The sequence below is a fragment of the Atractosteus spatula genome, chromosome 24, assembly GCF_055471065.1.
Source record: "Atractosteus spatula isolate fAtrSpa1 chromosome 24, fAtrSpa1.hap1, whole genome shotgun sequence".
In the NCBI taxonomy this organism is placed as follows: domain Eukaryota; kingdom Metazoa; phylum Chordata; class Actinopteri; order Semionotiformes; family Lepisosteidae; genus Atractosteus; species Atractosteus spatula.
Window position 1 is genome coordinate 10,040,998 of NC_142729.1, and position 11,483 is coordinate 10,052,480.

At 39.9% G+C, this 11,483-nt stretch overlaps 1 protein-coding gene and 1 pseudogene across 3 annotated transcripts in view; one reads left to right on the forward strand and one right to left on the reverse strand.

Annotated features, from left to right (window-relative positions):
- LOC148815872 (protein NLRC3-like) overlaps positions 1–10,806 on the reverse strand; it is a 174,644-nt gene extending 163,838 nt beyond the window's left edge. For all 3 annotated transcript variants that reach the window (XM_088904673.1, XM_088904672.1, XM_088904674.1), the window contains exon 1: positions 10,738–10,806. The gene's annotated coding sequence lies outside the window, so the exon portion shown is untranslated. The remainder of the gene's footprint in view (positions 1–10,737) is intronic.
- LOC148815873 (uncharacterized) lies at positions 2,282–3,423 on the forward strand (annotated as a pseudogene).
- Positions 10,807–11,483: the final 677 nt, after the last annotated feature.

Sequence of the window (11,483 nt, forward strand, 5' to 3'; positions counted from 1 at the left end):
TGCTACCAACATTGAATAAGAAAATCTTTAGATTTCTATTTTTATGTCTTTATTTATTGGTTTCATTAGTGACAAAGGCTAAACTTTCTTGGAAAAATGTATTTTATGTGTTGCAAAAAACAGACTTGCTTTAACAAAATATATTTACAAATCCTTTTGTCTGGCAATCTACCTGAATGCTCAACTATATGAGAAGCCCTCCATGAAACCATTTTTGCTATTAATTCATAAACAGTAAGGCTCTCTGACAGAATTGATGTTTTTTATGTGTGTTCATTTTTTTACTATATCCCATCAAACCTTCATACTCTCCCTGCCAGAAATACACCTAATTATTCAAGCCCTTCACTCTTTGCCAAATCTATTTCGTTTGCATGTTCTTTTGTAACACACCTTTCTGTGATTTTTGTTTGCACATCTCAGTTTTTGCAAATGTTCCTGCATCCCTCTTCTGCACTATGTCTAGTCATTTTTTTGTTTGCTTATTTCAAAGTAACACCTGCTCCATTTCTAAAACTTTTTGCTCATGTGTATTTTTGCAGTTTTACATTTACAGCTCTAGCACTTTAACATCCTAAATTTTCATTTAATAGGTTTATTCCATGCTAAAAAAAAGAAGAAAGAGAACACAACGTTTTGGCCGTGGAGCCTTCTTCAGGAGCCTTCTTCTCACCTGAAGAAGGCTCCACGGCCGAAACGTTGTGTTCTCTTTCTTCTTTTTTTCAGCATGGAATAAACCTATTACTTGTTCCTTTGCAGCCTACGCATGCTGACGCAGCTACCCACCTAAATTTTCATTTGCCTTAATTTGCAGACTGAATTTTAGTTTTAGCCTTAAAAAGCTTACGTTTTCACGATTTTTTGTCTTACAACTGTTATTATTGATCACCGAATTATTGTACTTGACATCACTTCTTTCATTCACCCTTTCCTGAACGTCTATGACAGGCAGAGATAGTGCTGTCTCTGGTGCGATCTGTTGCAGCTGACATTTCACTGTTTTAAACGAATAAGAAATTAGATTGCTCATAAATCTAATCACTTATTCTACATAAACACAGTGTAATTGCTCTCTGAAAATGCTCTTTTTCTTGTTCATTTTGGAGAGCTTGATTGAAACTGATTTGAGATGTCAGAAAGGATTTATTTTCTCTGTGTATTTCTGTTGCAAAAAAAGTGCGCATTTGCTCCCCTTTACCACAAAATATATTTGAATAAGTAGCTGGGATTAACTTTTTTTCATACGTGTCTCTCCCTGCTGCGATTCGTACACGGAACGGTTAAAGATGGCGACAAGCCGGGCACCCAGAGGGGTGGGGGGTGTCTTCCCGCCTCCATAACTAAAATGCCAAATAGAAATGGCTTAAGCGACATACACAGCTGTGTAACTGACAGTTTGAGATAGCCTATCGTGTAAATTTCGCTTTGTTGCTGATAGGTTAAGCTTTCGAAACTCAGCCCCAAAGTCATGTGACTGATGTTTCGCCCTGTTTCATTGGTTAAACGCAATGATCACAAGCACCACCATGTTACCTGGGATGTGTAGTTTTTAATTCAGTTTGAATTATAACTGTACATACTGTCTTCGTATTTGGCCAGGGCTTTAAAGCCAAAATTTTTTGCTGCCGTCATCTCCTGTTTAAAGTACCCCTTTCATGGAAGAATTTGACCTTGAATGTTTGTCCAGCGTATTATTATGTAAGGCGGTGGCATGTTATCCAATATCACTCAGCACAAACTCACAAATAATTGTGTTGTTGTGTTAATCTCTCTATATCTATAAAGCACCTGGAATTTAAACCTTCTAATAAACCATTTAATAAAATTAGATAGATCAAAACATGCCACCCAAGAAGAGGTCTGGGTCATTGGGTAGGTCCACCAAAGATGCTTCAAAATTCAAAGCAGCACACCTATTAGAAACAGAAGAACAAAGAGAAGCAAGGTTACAGGCACAAAGAGCTCGAACAGCTGAAGCTCCCCAACCAAAACAGATGATCAAAGAACAAGGCAACAGGTAGACCAAGCAGGAGCTCCCCCAGAAGGCGAACCGGCTCATCATGGAACATCCGCAGGTATCTCAGTTTTACCTCCTCCCCAAAATCCACAAACTGGACACCCCTGGACACCCCATCATATCAGCATGTAACTGTCCAATTACTTACATCTCAGCCTTTCTCGACAGCCTCATGAGACCGCTGGTTGAAGGTCATCCCTCCTACATCAAAGACACCAACCACAGGCTCCAACTTTTTATTGATTTCCAATTTCAGGGCACTGAATGCTACATTTTTACCATAGACATTACATCTTTGTACACCGTCATTCCCCATAATGACGGCCTTACAGTCTTCAAGCACACGCTGGACAAATGCACAGTGCTTGATCCACCCACCTACACCCTGGTACGCCTTGCAGAATTGGTCCTCACACTGAACGCATTCTCTTTCAATAATCTTTTTTACTAACAGGTTTGTAGAGTTGCCATGGGCAGCAGAATGGGACCCAGCTATGCCAATATTTTTGTCAGCTGGGTAGAAGAATGCTTCTTCGCTTCCTACACTGGCTATGTCCCTGACCTTTACAAGTGATATATTGATGATTGCGTCAGTGCCGTCACATGCTTCCTGCACCATTTCACCAACTTCCACCCGTCCCTAAAATATACAGTTCACATATCTTCCGCTACTCTTCCGTTTCTAGACATCAACTTCTCCATTAACTACCCCCGACTTTCCACTTTGGTTTATTACAAACCCATGGATTCACACAGCTACCTCCTGTAAAGCTCATTTCACCCCAAACACACTAAAAACTCTCTCCCTTTTTCACAGTTCCTTAGGCTACGACGATTATGCAGCAACAACATCGACTTTGAGAACCAAGCCCTCAAAATGTATTCCTTTTTCATCAACAGAGGATACCCCAGCATCGTGATTGACAGGGCCTTTGCCTGAGCCAAAAACACCCCTCGGACCATTAACCTGATCAGGAACTCCCGCCGTAACAACCACATTCCTTTGGTGCTTCCCTACCACCCTAACACACTTCCTATCCCCAGGACTATTAACCACAACTTTTCCATCCTACAGGATGATCCCTCCATTGGGTCCCTCTTTTCTGATCGTCCCATCATCTCATACCACCAACCGCCTAATCTGCGTAACCTCCTTGTTCATAGCTCCCTTGACCGCCCTCAACAACCATCCACACCAGGCACTTTCCCTTGCAACAGAGCTCGCTGTATCACCTGCAAGTACACATCCAACACCATACTCATTCAAGGCCCCTCAGGACAATTCCATATCACCCAGATGGCATCTTGTACCTCCAGCAATCTTATTTACTGTATCTCTTGCAGTAAATCCCCAGCCATCAACATTGGAGAAACAGGAAGGAGACTCGGAGACTGTAAAGATTTAAGATCTCTCCAAGCCCATTGTTTCTCATTTCACCTCTGACGGCCACGACCACTCTAATCTTTCCATCTGTGTTCTCAAAGACGGTTTTCAGAACTCATACATCAGAAAGACCACCGAAACCAAAATAATTCTGCAGCTAGGATCACACCTTCTCCCTTCTCTTAATGACAGACTACTGTTCTTTTAAATTTTCTCCATTCATTGGAAGTTTCTTTTCACACCTCTCTGCACCTATTCTGACTTCACACCTCTTGATTGGCCTCTCTTTCTGTCTCCTCCTCCCTCCCAGCCTTTGTTCTCCTGCTACATTACCTTTTCATACTGCCTTGTCTCTCTCACACCTGAAGAAGGCTCGATGGCCGAAATGTTGTGTTCTCTTTCTTATTTTTTCAGCATGGAATAAACCTATTACTTGTTCCTCCACATACCATTAATTCTGGCCCCTTTGACTTCAGAGTCTCAAGTTCACCAAGTTCATCCTGTTGTCCTTACTTTTAGGAACCTCCGGCTCCCAGACACCATCATGGAGCCTCCTGCTCCTACTCCATTAGACCACTGTTTCACTCACAACCTGTACCTCGGACTCCCAGGTCCACCTCCAGCCTTGACGTCCTCTCCCGATGCCACCAGGTTGGGTTACACAGACACACGCTACATCACCGAGTCTTCTTCTGCACTACACACCGTGCAGAGACACAACACACTGTCCCTCTCTAACACACACTCACAACCTTTCTGGTGCCTCACTCTCACGTCCTTAGGTTGTGAACTCACAGCTGTGCCCAGCCACCACTCCACTATCTCCCAGAGGGTGCAGCTAGATAGACCCCACTCACTTCCCTGATACCAATGTATTGCCAGGGGGAGGGTCCCTCTGCCACGCAACCCACTCTGGACAACACACACTAACTATCAAGTCACTCAATGTAACCTACATTATGTAAAATTACCTTAATTACCCACATGATCAGTTGAGCTGACTATGAGTACAATATGGATTCACATTATTTCACAGTAAATAGTTTGTTTAGTATCATCTCTTCTAATCTAACACTGCTACAGCACTATTGCACAGTTAAATAACTTCACTGACACCCTCTCACACACTGTACTGCACATTAACAACACTGACACACTCTCACACACTGTACTGCACATTAACAGCACTGACACCCTCTCACACACTGTACTGCACAATAACAACACTGACACACTCACACACTGTGCTGCACATTAACAACACGAACACACTCTCACAGACTGTACTGTACATTAAGAACACAGACACATTAATTCCAATGTTATTCATGAGAAAAATACATATTATCAAACTGATGTATATTCTGACATTTATCAAATATAAAATGATATATTCACATTCATATCACCAACTGTTTCTCTATGGGGGCATAAAACTGTTTTATAATGTTACATTCTTAGTATTGTTCTGATAGCGATTATTAAATCAGCACTTGAAATTTCCCCCGGTTCCTAAGTGTTTGAAGAGGAATGCAAGGTGAAATCTGTACATGGACTGAGAACAGGAAACAGCCTGTGACTGGGTGGATGCAGCCAGTGCTGTTCCACAGAGACCTGTGTGGAGCCTGTCTGTGTCTTTCTACAACTGTATCCCTGAGCTGTTCTAAAAGGTCCTTAGTCTCCAGGATTGAATCTTTTATTTATATTCACTGCCCCATTAAGGGGCCTTACAGAGACAAATGTATTTATTTCTGAAATTATGTGTATGACTATTATTACAAACAAGGGCCTCAAAACTATTAGGTAAGCATTATTTGTACACACAAATGAATTTATGTTTCCTCTATAAGGGTTTGAAAACTTATGCAATCATGACTTTGTAATTTTTCTCATCATATTAATTATCCTTTTCCTCTTTTGCAAAAGTGCAAAAATCTCAAGGTTCTTAGTACTTGTAGAATGAGCTGAATAAAAGCACTCTATGCAATCTTCTCCACCACAGTCAGCACTTCCGCTTTCCGCCATTTTGAACTTCAATACACTGTGAACCCATCTCGGCAGCTCTCTGTGTCTTCAGATCAGGAGTCCTGCACTCGGCTGCAGACAAGGATCCTTGTCAGAAACTACCACTTGACAATGCTGTACCAGTACAGAAGAGAGGTGAAACAGTGCCTCTTTCTGACATATTCTTTGTTGAGAAACTCACCCAGGGTGGTGTGAAGTTTCCCCTTAAGTCCTTCTGCTTGTGCAGCTTACTCTAAAGTGTTTTCAGGCTCTCAGACTTGTAGCGGTAATTCTTGTTAATAAGACAGAATTAAGCGTTGCTGTGCTTTCCTAAATGAGGCCCCATCTCCCTCTCTCTTCATCTCTGTGGTGCAGCCACAGAGAAGCTATTCATGCAGGCTGATTTAAGGTGTTTTCTTTTGATAAGGTAAAACTCCCAAACAGGGATGCACTTAATTAAGCCTGGCCATCATGATCAATGGTCATCCTTGGAGCCTATCTGTCTATGGAATGCCAGAGGACATCTGGATTGCAGTCCTAGGTGTCAGGGATCAGTGACTCATCTCTCACCTTGGTCAACCAATCAGGGACTTGCGGGGCGTGGCAACACCACCTGGGTCTCTAATGCCCTCCAAACTCTCAATCAATCATCACAAATCTGTGTCTTGGTCAAAAAGGTAGCACAAGCTCAGGTCGGGGCTTTCCTTGGCCATTTTCGTGCACTCTCAGAGACAATCACGTGACAACTGGTGTTGTCTGCACTGCGACTTGGACTTTGTTCTAAGCTTGAGGCCGAGGATCCCGTATGTACTCAGAATCCTGCAACGACCAACGTGAATGCTCCGCTTGATCAATGGCAGCCTACAGTTGGACCCTCGTCGACAACCTGAATAGTTTATTCAGAAGCAGCACTGGGCCGGTTCCAAGGACCCATGGTCACAGTCCGTGCATAGGGACTTTCTACTAGTCAGCCGGACCACTAGTAGACCCCTGGGAGAAATGACTGCACTGCGCGCCGCAGTTAGATTCCTCCGTCCATCCTACTCCGAGCTTGACTGGTTGGCTGGTAGCCAGAGGACGCTGAGACAACGCCTATTGAACGACTGCTGGGACAGAGTTTGCAACAGAGCCTGTCAGCTGGTTTTGGTGTTTGTGCCGGGAAATCCAAACCCATACACAGTGGAAAAATAAACCTCATGTTCTACATTGCATCTCGAGAATTGAATCATCACCTCAACACAAGTTGTTATCAATTTAATTCATGAGTAATGTATTTACTTCCAAGTCTAGTGTAACAGTGGGTAATGACACTGATTAGCGATATGGTATAGCCAAACGGTATATTGAAGTATATTCTCTGTTGTGTATCTCTTTGTGTTTGCATCTCTTCGAGATTATATACAAGTACCTTGTATTTTTGATAACTCTCAAAGTAAAGTCTGCAGCCTGTATCCATGCAGACTGATATATGTTTGGTGCACAATTTATGTTTAATAAATGTATCTCCTGTATTGAATCTATGTGTGTGTGTGTTGCTAGTTGTTCTGACGATTGATTGTCTAAAACCAATAACGAACCACCTCGTGATTACTGCTACAATTAATAATTGTATCAGTAAAATAACAAAACCCCTATAGACTCTAAGACAGTGGACTAAAGTCTGATTGCTGGTCCAAACTCTTGTTCTCTTCACCAGCCACCTTCCACAATTACAGCACTTCAGTGTGTTTTTAATACAAGAGTATTTTTTCCCTCTTTACTTGTACCTAATTTTGTCTCTTCTGCTTGACTCTTAATGGAGACGTAACAGGAACATACTTTCTATTTCACTAAAGTTTCATTTTTAAATTGAAAACCACTGAAGGAAAGAGAGGCTGATAAAGGCAGACTCAGATACACCGTGCTGAAGGCCTTCCTGTGAACTGGTTTTGAGTACATTTTTCCTACTTTAAAGTATAAGGCAACAGTGACAATACAAACACATTGTGTTAGATAGAAGAACTCATCTACTGCACCTCCAAATGCCTGGGGGATGACCAAAATAATGGAAAGACATAGCTAAAAAGCACTTGTAAATTGAAACAATTAAATGACAGCTAAAATGGATTCTTCACATCTTCCATGTTAAGTTCAACATGAATCAACAATGCATTTCTGCCTTAAAAGCAGTCTTATAAAAAAAAACTGTCATGTGCATCCCTTTTGTATTGTCACACACAAATCAAGAACAACAACAAAAAAAACATCGGTTGTCACCAGCCTCCTGGTGCTTCCACAAAATCTTTTATTTTCTCTTAACAGAAGCCCTGCACTTCAGCTGATACCCTGGAGGAACTGTCATGTGCATCCCCTTTGAATTGTCACACACAAATCAATAACAACAACAAAAAAAACATCGGTTGTCACCAGCCACCTGGTGCCTCCACACTTTAATGTGGGAGTTTCTAAAGAGACAAACAAATTTGACAGTGCTCAAATAGTTTGTGTCCAAATTGCAGGTGCATCACTCAGAGAAGTGATGAAACGATTAAATGTGTCAAGGGGAACAGTGATGAAAACCATAACAGTGTGCGACAAAGAAAAACAGCCTCAGGAAGGAGGAACAATGGTAACTGTTCAAAGCTTACTGTACCTACAGGGCTAATGGTCAATTAAAAAGATAGTTACTAAAAACAACAAAACAAAAGTCTCAAAAATTACCACAGAACAGAATCTACAGCTCAGTGATCCAGTCTCATCAAATACTGCACATCACAAGCTTCACAAAGCTGATATTTATGGTAGGACTGCCATTCAAAATCTCCTTTTAACCAAGGACATTGCACAGCAACACATAACTTGACGTAATAAGTGCAAAATCTTCACTTCTGAGCAGTGGCCGAAACAACAATCGTGCTTTGCTCACATTCCTACAACTGGACTGAAAAAAGTCTCCAATTCCAAGAAGTGGGTGGAAACTGTTTTATAAAGTTACATTATTACTATTATTCTGAGAGTGATGAAAAAATAAGCATTTGAAATTTCCCCAGGTTCCTAAGTATTTGAAGAGGAATGCAAAGTGATGTCTGCACATGGACTGAGAGCAGGAAACAGCCTGTGACTGGGTGGATGCAGACAGTGCTGTTCCACAGAGACCCGTGTGCAGCCTGTCTGTGTCTTTCTACAACAGTTTCCCTGAGCTGTTCTGAAGGCTCCTTAGTCTCCAGGATTGAATCTTTTTATTCACTGCCTGACTGAGGGATCTTACATAGACAAAGGTATTTATTTCTGAAATCATATGAATGACTACTATTGCACACAGAGGTCACACAACTATGGACATAATAAAGTACATATTATTACTCTGTCTATAAAAACACTGAAGCTTATTCATCACAGTCAGCAGTTTCACTCTCCACCATTTTAATCCTGAATGCACTGTGAGCCCATCCCTGCAGCTCTGTGTGACTTCAGAGCTTCTGGTAAAACCTCTTGCCCTCCCCCCCAGCCACCTTCTACAGTTACCGCACTTCAGTATATTTGTAGGAGAAACTTTATTCCCTCTCTACGTTTACCAAATTGCATCTCTCTTGCTTGACTTTTAATGGTGAAATAACAGAAATATACTTTCTGTTTCACTAATGTTATGTTTTTTATTAAATCAGGAGTAACTGAAAGAAGGACAGGCTGATAAAGACTCATTTACACTGTGCTGAAGGACTTCCTGTGAAATGGTTTTGAGTTCACTTGTTTCACTTTAATGTACAAGGCAACATTGACAATACAAACGTGTGAGAAAGAAAAAAGCTCATACTGCACCTGCTAATGTACAGAAGGTGGACAAAATGATGGAAACAACTAATGAAAACAACACTTGTAATCTGAAATATTTTTATTACAGCTAAAAAGGATTCTACACGTGTTTCATATTAATTTCAAAATGAATTACCAATGTGTTTTTGCTGTGGAAACAGTACTTTAATATGTGAGCTTCTAAAGCAACATGAGAGATCTAAGAAATATTGACAGGGGTCAAATAGTTGGTCCTGAATTGCAGAAGAGTCAGTCACAGAAGAGGCAAATGTAATGTGATTTAATGTGTTATGGGAACAGTGACGAAACACAGCATACAGTATGATAAACAAGGGAAACAGCATCAGGAAGGAGGAAGAGCCATAAATTTAGCGGATTGACTGTGCCTCTGGATCATGTCTAAAAATTGTAGTTTTGCTTTTGCCTGCCTGCTCTGCCTTTTTCATGCACCTGGATTCAGTCTCCAGTCTCCTGGTAGCTGCGTCTATCGGGCCAGTGCAATGTATATAATGGACTTCGAACAGGCCAACCTCTCTTCAGGCAGATTGTAAAGCCGCAAACTACAATGGTATATTTTTAAAGAGGAATATATTTTACCAAATAAATTTCACTTTATCAAACCAAACCAAATAATTCCCATGAATAACTTTACATACCAAACATATCTAAATTAAACCCGCGGTATAGCATGTCTCTCTGCCCTTCACTTTTCACAAATTTATCAATAGTGACCTGTATATTCAAACACCATATACATCTTCTAGACAATATCAGGAAACAATTAGTTCTACAATTTCTGCTTATAAGTTAAAAGTGAAAGTGAAACTAAATTCCCAATAAAACACATGTAAAACATGAGTAAAAGTCTCAGATTTGTTCCAAGTTCTCATAACAAGACATTAACAAGTAACCAATTTAGGTACTATTCTGATGTTTTGGAATAGGTTGGCACCATAAATTGCTAAGTATACATTACAGCAAGTAGAATTTACCAACACTTTTTTTAAACACGCTGTTTTAATGAAGACGTTTTGTAGAGAAATATAATTTGTATGATCTTTCCAATATACATGGAAAAGAGATATGACATGAAATAATAACAAATTTGTACAAAGCAAATATTGTTTACGTTACTTAATGAATCCTGTGTAGTCAAATATTAGACCATAACTGTAAAAGTGAGATTGAACATCAAAATACATTTCTGTGATCAAAGTGAAGTCCTACACTGACAGGAACAGATTATTTTTAGTCTGTAAGTGAGAAGTTTATGAGTGGACAAATTCAATCCAGAGGATGTCTTCGGAATGAACGGTGAAACACAAATTAGAGGACTCAAATGCAAACAGTGAGGTGGTTATGTAAAAGAGAGAAAATCAAGCACTTCTGTGCACAGTTTGTGCAACAGTGGAACAACTGAATCAGATCTTTGACTTTATTAGCTACTGAAATGAAAACAAATAACCAAATGTGCAAATGGCATCCTCTCTTTTATCACTCTAATTCTAATTTTCTCATTTTTTAAAGAATGAACTCTTACCTTTGTCTGCTCTTCTGCTCTGGTGTATTAAAGTGGTGAAGATAATTACAGTATGCCTGCTCTTCCAAGAGTGACCTTTGAAAGGAAACTGTTTCATCAGCCACTCCCTGTGTACTCTGTACCTGTTTGGAGGAGACAGGCTACAGCTTATTTTCACTGTTAAATTGTCAATAGAACTGGAGGTGCTTAAACTTGCTCTTGGACTGTGTGTTTCAGGTGAGTAGACTACATATTTACTAGATTGATCTCTGATTAGAGAATTGAAACTGAATATAGAAAGATATGTTTCAGTAACATGAAAATGGTAAAGAGCACAATAATATGTAAAAAATAGATCCTACACATTCATATACTGTGCATACCTTTAATTATATTTTACTGCAGTTTTCTTATTTTTACTTTTGTTTCACATGGGGTTAATGTGAGTGACATGGTGACTCAGTGGTTAGATTGCACAGATGCAGCCACTCTAAATGTGTGGTACTGTATGTCTTCCAAATATGTTACCTGATGGCCAAAGACAATTGATAGACGATTATGGTCCTTTAGATGTTAGTGAAAGAATTGCTTCATTTAATCTGTTTCTCTACTATGCATATTTAAATCCACTTCATATAGAATTTTACAACTAAAGGAAAATTTTGGTAGTTGAAAATAAAAACAGATGTATAACATAATATACACTTAATGTACATAATTTAATGCAAATTTCAGTAACTAATAATTAGGAAACAATTTCAATTTTG